At 43.9% G+C, this 7,315-nt stretch overlaps 1 non-coding gene across 1 annotated transcript; it reads right to left on the reverse strand.

Annotated features, from left to right (window-relative positions):
• Window positions 1–2,642: 2,642 nt before the first annotated feature.
• On the reverse strand, window positions 2,643–2,727 carry TRNAR-UCG. The gene has a single exon. It is a non-coding gene; the product is annotated as a tRNA-Arg (tRNA).
• Window positions 2,728–7,315: the final 4,588 nt, after the last annotated feature.

The raw sequence follows: 7,315 nt of genomic DNA on the forward strand, positions 1-7,315 counted from the left end.
GGACCATTTGCAGAAAAGTTGGGAACATCATGATCCTCTTACTGCACACTGTGTGTGCGTCTCAGGAAACGTTTCTTTTCCATACCCACAAAGGAAATATCAAAATCAGAACATTTGACACTGATACAGTTTTATCATCCAAACCACAGCCTATTTTGGGCTCTCGTTAATTGTTACAAAATGTGCAGGGCAGGAGGGTGTCGCAAGCCCAGGATCTCATGTGAGGACGGTCAGGAGCCCTCAGTGTGGTTCCTTGGCCTCGTCCAGTCTCTCAGCCCCCATCGTCTGGCGTTTGTGCCCTTGGATTTGGAAGCGTGTGGGCCGGTTATTTTGTGGCATGTCTCGCAGTTAGGGCCGGCCCCGTGTTACCTCGTGGGTACGTCCAGACCGCGCACTCCTAACGGGGGAGACGGAGGAGGAGATGCCCCTTCTGGTGCATGCACCCGTCAGGCGTGGGGCGCTGGTGTGGCCCTAGCGACGTTCACACTGACCGCTGCCTTTAGTTGGTGTTTGCCAAGCCCCCTGCTGGGGAGTTAGGGTTTCCTCTTGTGATTCTTAAGTAACATGACTACCGGGGAAGCTCGCCATTCCAGAACCAAAGATGGCGGACTGGGTGGCTTACACAACGGAAATGTGATTCTCTTCCTCATGTGGAGCCGAGAAGTCCAAGATCAAGGTGTGGGCAGGTGGCTCTGTCCAGAGACCTCTCTCTCGTGTCCGGGCACCCCCTCGCCGTGTCCTCGCATGGGCCTTCCTCTGTGCTCATCCCGTAGGGACAGCAGTCCTATCCAAAGAGGGTCCACCCCCACGACCTCACGGCACCCCAGGGACCTCTTTCACGGGGCACTTTCTAAGGCCACGGGGGTGGGGGGAAGGCTTCAACATGGGTGTTCTGGGGGGGCACAACCCCGTGAATAACAAGGACACTTTGAAATGAAGGACCCTTTCCTCACCCAGCATTCAGCCCGTAGCTTTAGCACGTGTGGAGAATGTTCTAGCTTCATCTTTCTCTCCTTCTGCATTTATGAGTGGGCTTTCTGAAGGACAGGGTTTCCCTCCTCTCCGCTTATTTATGGACATATTCACGTCAGTGTAGCTGTGTGGGGTTTTATTAGGTTTAATGGGTTATAGCCCATTATTATCGTTATTTATTTCTGTGCTCCAGTTATTCTAAATCTGGCCAATGCGAGCTCCTTTAAGCTGGTTTTTGTCTTTTTGACATGTGCCTTCTGTTTTTTGTTTTTTGTATTGATCTATTTTTTAAGAGCAGTTTTAGGCTCACGGCAAAATGGAGCCGAAAGTACAGAAATTTCCCTTACATTCCCCGTCCCTCCCCGACACGACCTCCCCCATGTTGTTACCCTCTGTCCTGTGCCCATGATGTTTTCAGTACTTCCTGGAATTTTTATGCTGTTTTTCACTCCCTAGCACCTTCAGGGTTTTTAAAATTATGTCCAGACCTTAGAGTTGTTTTCCGTAAGGAGTATGTATGCGGGGTTCCTTTGGGAGCAGGGGGTGGGATCTTTCACCGTGAAAGAAAGTAGAAATCCTCCTTATTTCTTTTGTCACCTCACTGATCATCTGTGCCTTTTACTTGGAGGGTTTGATCCATTTGCCGTTAGTGAAGTCCTTGGTGTGGTGGGTTCAAGTCTACTGCCCTGCTGCTTGCTTGCTCACTTCTATTTAATCTGTTCCTTTGTTTCTTCCCCAACCCCCCTGCTGTCTTTTGGGTTAATTGATTACTTTTTGTATTCTATTTAATTCCTTTTAACGGGTTTTCAGCTATACCTCTTTGCGTTATTTTTACTCGCTTCTCTAGGATTCCAATATGTGTTCTTAACCCATCATCGTCCAGCTTGAATGAGTGATATACCATTTCACATATAACATAAGACGCCTGCCGTAATATAATCCCATTCATTCCCTGCAATCTTTTGGACTATGGTCACACATTTCACTTCTATGTAAGTTATGAGTCCTATTGTTTATCCATTAAACAATTAACCATCCTTTAAGGAATTAGAAAAATACTGTTTTCTATGTACTCACATAGTAACCATTTCCAATGCTCCACATTCCTCTCTGAATATCAGGATTCCCATCTGTTATCATTTTCCTGCAGTTTAAATAACTGGCATCAGTATTTCTTAAAATGTAAGTCTGTTGCCAAGGAATTCTCTTGGATCTCATTTGCCCCAGAATGTCATTATCTGTCCTTATTTTTTAAAAGACATTTTTGCTGGATATACAAGACTAGATGGCATTTTTTCCTTTTACCATTTTAAAGATGTTCTTCTGTTATCTATGACCTCAGTGATTTCTGATGAAAAGCCAGTTAATATTATCATTGTTCTCTAGTATGTAATGTGCCTTTTTCCTCTGCCTGCTTTTAAGACTTTTCCTTTTATCTTCAGTTTTTATAAGTTTTATTGTGGTATCTCCAGGTGCGGTTTTCTTTATATTTGTTCTCCTTTGGCCCACTGAGATTCTTTTTTTTTTTTTAATTTTTTTATGTTTTATTTATTTCTAAGAGAGAGAGAGAGAGAGAGAGAGAGAGAGACAGCGTGAGCAGGGGAGGGTCAGAGAGAGAGGGAGTCACAGACTGAAAGAGGCTCCAGGCTCTGAGCTGGCAGTCAGCACAGAGCCCGAGGCGGGGCTCGAACCCACGAACCACGAGATCATGACCTGAGCCGAAGTCAGACGCTTAACCGACTAAGCCACCCAGGCGCCCCATGGCCCACTGAGATTCTTAATCCATGGGTTAACGCTTTCTGTGAAATTTTGACTGAAATTTTTGTGAAATTTTTTCACTATGCTTATTTTAAATATATTTTCTTCTCTTTTCTTCCTCTTTCTTCTTATTCAGGGACTGCAGCCACATAGCTCTTAGCTGGCTCAGTGGGTGTCCTTCAGTCCACGGAGACTCTGAAGTTTTAAAATCTTTTTTTCTCTCCGGGTTTCAGTTTGGCTAATTCCTATTGACCCAGTTTCAAGTTCACTGATGCTTTCTTCTGCAGTGTCCAGTCTGCCCTTCAAGACATTTTTCATCTCAGATACTGTGTCTTCCAGTTCTGGGGTTTTCATTGGATTCTTTTGTAGAATTTTCATTTCTCTCTTGGTATTCCCTCTCACAGTGGGAACATCAGCACAGTCTGTCCATCTTTTCTTGTAAAATTTTTAAACATTTTGGGACACCTGGGTGGCTCGGTCGGTTGAGTGACCGATTTTGGCTCAGGTCATGACCTCGTGGTTTGTGAGTTCGAGCCCCACGTCAGGCTCATTGCTTTCAGCGTGGAGCCTGCTTCAGATCCTCTGCCCCTCTCTCTCTGCCCCTCTCCTGCTTGCAAAAACAAATTTTTTTTGTTTGTCCTCTCTCAAAAACAAATAAACATTAGAAAAATTTTAAACATATCTATAAAACTTATTTTAAAGTTCTTGTCAAGCAATTCTAACATCTGGATTTTTGTCAGTTTGCTTCTTGTGACCAATTTTTTTCATTTGATTATGAGTCACATTTTCTCACTCTTTTGCATGCTTAGTCATTTTATTTCATATTATTTTATTTATTTTATTTATTTATTTTTATTATTTATTTATTTATTTATTTATTTTTAAATTTATTTCTAGGAGAGAGAGAGAGAGACAGCGTGAGCAGGGGAGGGTCAGAGAGAGAGGGAGTCACAGACTGAAACAGGCTCCAGGCTCTGAGCTGTCAGCACAGAGCCCGATGCGGGGCTCGAACCCACGAACCGCGAGATCATGACCTAAGCGAAAGTCGGACGCTTAACCGACTAAGGCACCCAGGCGCCCCTTATTTATTTTATTTTTAAGAGAGAGAGAGAGAAAGCACAAGTAGGGGAGGGACAAAGGGAGAGGAAGAGAGGATCTTCAGCAAGTTCCATTCCAAGTGTGGAGCCTGATGTGGGGCTTATTCTCACAACCGTGAGATCTGGGACCTGAGCTGAAATCAAGAGTCAGAACCTTAACCGACTGAGCCACCCAGGTGCCCCGTGTGCCTAGTAATTTTGGATTAAACAATGGACATTGTGAGTGGTACTTTGTAGAGGCTCTGGATTCTGTTATTCTCTTCTGAATAGTGTGGCCTTTTGTTCTAGCAGGTAACTAAATTACCGGCAATCATCTCAGTCTTGTGGAGGTTTGGATCTATGCCTTTGAAGGGCAAGTTCATCCCAGTTTCCCCCTCAGTCCTCCAGTGTCAGCCTTAGTCCTGAGACATGACTCTTACACCTGAGACATAGCCCTTCTTTGGCTTCAGTTGAAGGACTGACACGGCAGAAACTGAACTTCAAATTCTGTCTCTCTTAAACTCATCGGCTGATTTAATCTCTGCTGCCATCCTTCAGGTGCCTGGGCTCGCTTTTCCTTGAGATCTTTCGAGTCTTACCTTGTATGTGTACAACTTAGTAGGAGTCAGTCAAGGTTTGGAAGAAGTATTTGTATGCAAAATTTGGGATACCTCCTTCCCCCACTGTGGCTCTCTCCTTTCCTGGATCTCCCCTCTGGCTTTCTAGGTCCTTGGGTTTCTCTGAACTCAGACCTTGATTCTTCAGCCTCTTCCTGCATGAGCTCATTTCTGCGAGCCATGTAAACTGGAGAGCACCCTTGGGGGAAGACCATCACACGTAGATTTCATCTGGGATTTCCCTTGTTTTAAGAGTCAAGTCCCCTCAAGTTTTAACCTACTTTTGATTGTTCTTAAGTGTATTCAAACAGCTGTTTTATATGGTATCCAGAGTCCAATTGTTGTCGGGAGAAAGCACAGCCTGTTACAAGCTCTTCCACTGTTATTGCAGAATTCAGACTTTCAATTTTACTTTACCTTTAAAAAATTATTATAGACTCACTAGAAGTTGCAAGAAGACATAGAGACCAATGATATATCCTTCTCTCAGCTTCCACAATAGGGATAACTCATGCACAGTATCAAAATAAGGAACCTGACACTGGTAAAATACCATTAACCAGACTGCAGACCATACTCGGTGTTCATCTGCATTGATGTGTGTGTGTGTGTGTGTGTGTGTGCGTGCATTTCTATGTTGTGCGATCCCATACGTGTTAACCATTCATCACACATTGGAGTGCTCTTGTGGTAATGTTTTATATTCACATGACTTATTTAACTTATATTAAATGTAAATATATTTATATTCCCTTCCTGTCCCTTGGAAACCACTACTGTGTTCTCTGCTTCTATATTTTCTCATTTTAATGCTGTTGTGCAAGTGAACTACACAGTTTGTAAGAATCTGAGATTGACTTTTTGTACCGAGCACAATGCCCTTGAGATGCCTCCAGGTTGTTTTAGGTACCAGCACTTTGTTCTTTGCCATTCTTTTCTTCTGAAAAATGTTTGAAGTCTTTAAATAAACATTTCATTCTAGTACAGTTTTAGATTTTTTGCAGTTATTCCAAAGGTAGGACAGAGTTCCTGTATACCCCATGCCTCATTTCTCCTTACATTAGTGTGGTGCTTTGCCACAATTAATGAACCAATATCAGTATGTTGTCATTAACTAGAGTTCATATATTATTCAGGCTTCCTCTTTTTTCTCAAATGGACTTCTGCCCCAGGATCCCATCCAGGACACCATATTCCATTTAAATAGCTTTTTAAAAAACGTTTGTTTATATTTGAGGGACAGAGAGACAGCATGAGTAGGGGAAGGGCAGAGAGAGAGAGAGAGAGATCGAGAGAGAGGGAGGGAGACACAGAATCTGAAGCAGGCTCCAGGCTCTGAGCTGTCAGCACAGAGCCTGACTTGGGGCTCAAACTCACAAACCCTCACAGACCGTGAGATCATGACCTGAGCTGAAGTCAGAGACTTAAGCGACTGAGCCACCCAGGCGTCCCCATTTTTTAAAAGTTTTTTTTAAATGTTTATTTATATTTGAAAGACAGAGTGTGAATGGGAGAGAGCAGAGAGAGAGGGAGACAGAGAATCTATTTAGTTATCATACCTTCTTGGGCTCTTCTTGGCTGTGACAGTTTCTCACACTTTCCTTGTATTTTATTTTCATTTTTTTTGATGACCTTAAAAGTTTAGAGCAGTTACCAGGTAGTTTGTAGAATGTCCGCCAAGTTGGGATTTGTCTGATGCCGTTTTCGTGGCTAGAATGGGACGATGTGTTTCGGGGCAGAAGACCTCTGAGGTGAACGTTCCCATTATGTCACATCAAAGGCACATGCTATCAATAGACTTCATCACAGTTGATGTTAATCTTGATCACCCGGCCTGAGGTACTGTTTTCCAGGTTTCTCCACAGTGCAGCTACTCCCTTCCTCTTTCTTTCACCTCGTCCTCTTTGGAAGGAAACCACCACGTGTAGCCTGTACCTGAGGAATAGGAAATACATTCTACCTCGTTAAAGACTCACTGTCTACATCATTATCTGGAATCCTGCCCCGGAGGTTGTATATATTCATTCATGCATGCATTTATGCATTTCGGCATCTCTGCATTTGTTTGTATCAATATGGACTCCTGGATATTTATTTCATACTTGAGGTTATAATCTGTTACTATGGCACCTACCTTGTCGTCCAGGTGGTTTCAGCTTTGACCACTGGGAGCTCTTTCAATTGGCCACTTTATCGCATTGACGTATTTCACATCACTGTGAGTTTTCTGGCTTGGTTTCTCGAGCACTTTCCTACTCTCTGGCTCTGTAAAATGCCCAGGGCTTATCTTGTGGTTCTTCCGCCCCATCCTACAATCGGCCATGTTCCCGAGCAGCCCTGGTTCCTTTCATTGAAGAAAGGTGCTGACGCTGACATCTGGGTGCAGGACATGCTCATTGGTGCTGGAACATCCTCGCTTCTAGGCCCCCTAAGCCCATAGAGCAAGGGGGTGTGCTTGCTTATACTGACCCATCTACATGTAGCTCCATGCACATGCATACATGCCACCATCCGTATTTTTATTATTCTTTTTTTAAAGAATGTTGTTCAGCATTTATTTAGTTTTGAGAGACAGATACAGAGCGTGAGCAGGGGCGGGCAGAGAGAGAGGGAGGAGACAGAATCTGAAGCAGGCTCCAGGCTCTGAGCTGTCAGCACAGATTCCGACGCAGGGCTCGAACCCACAACTGTGAGATCATGACCTGAACTAAAGTTGGATGCTCAACCGACTGAGCCCCCCAGGCGCCCCTATATTTAGATTATTCTAACATGAGTTCATGATGATGTCCCTACCTCTAATCCACTACCACATGGATCATTCTAGACTTCTCCGCTTGCCGATCTGGAACTTCTGACTCCAACAGTGAGAAACTTGGTTCCCACCCTCTGCCA

The sequence above is a fragment of the Hyaena hyaena genome, unplaced genomic scaffold (assembly GCF_003009895.1).
Source record: "Hyaena hyaena isolate Hyena2069 unplaced genomic scaffold, ASM300989v1 scaffold_386, whole genome shotgun sequence".
In the NCBI taxonomy this organism is placed as follows: Eukaryota; Metazoa; Chordata; class Mammalia; order Carnivora; family Hyaenidae; genus Hyaena; species Hyaena hyaena.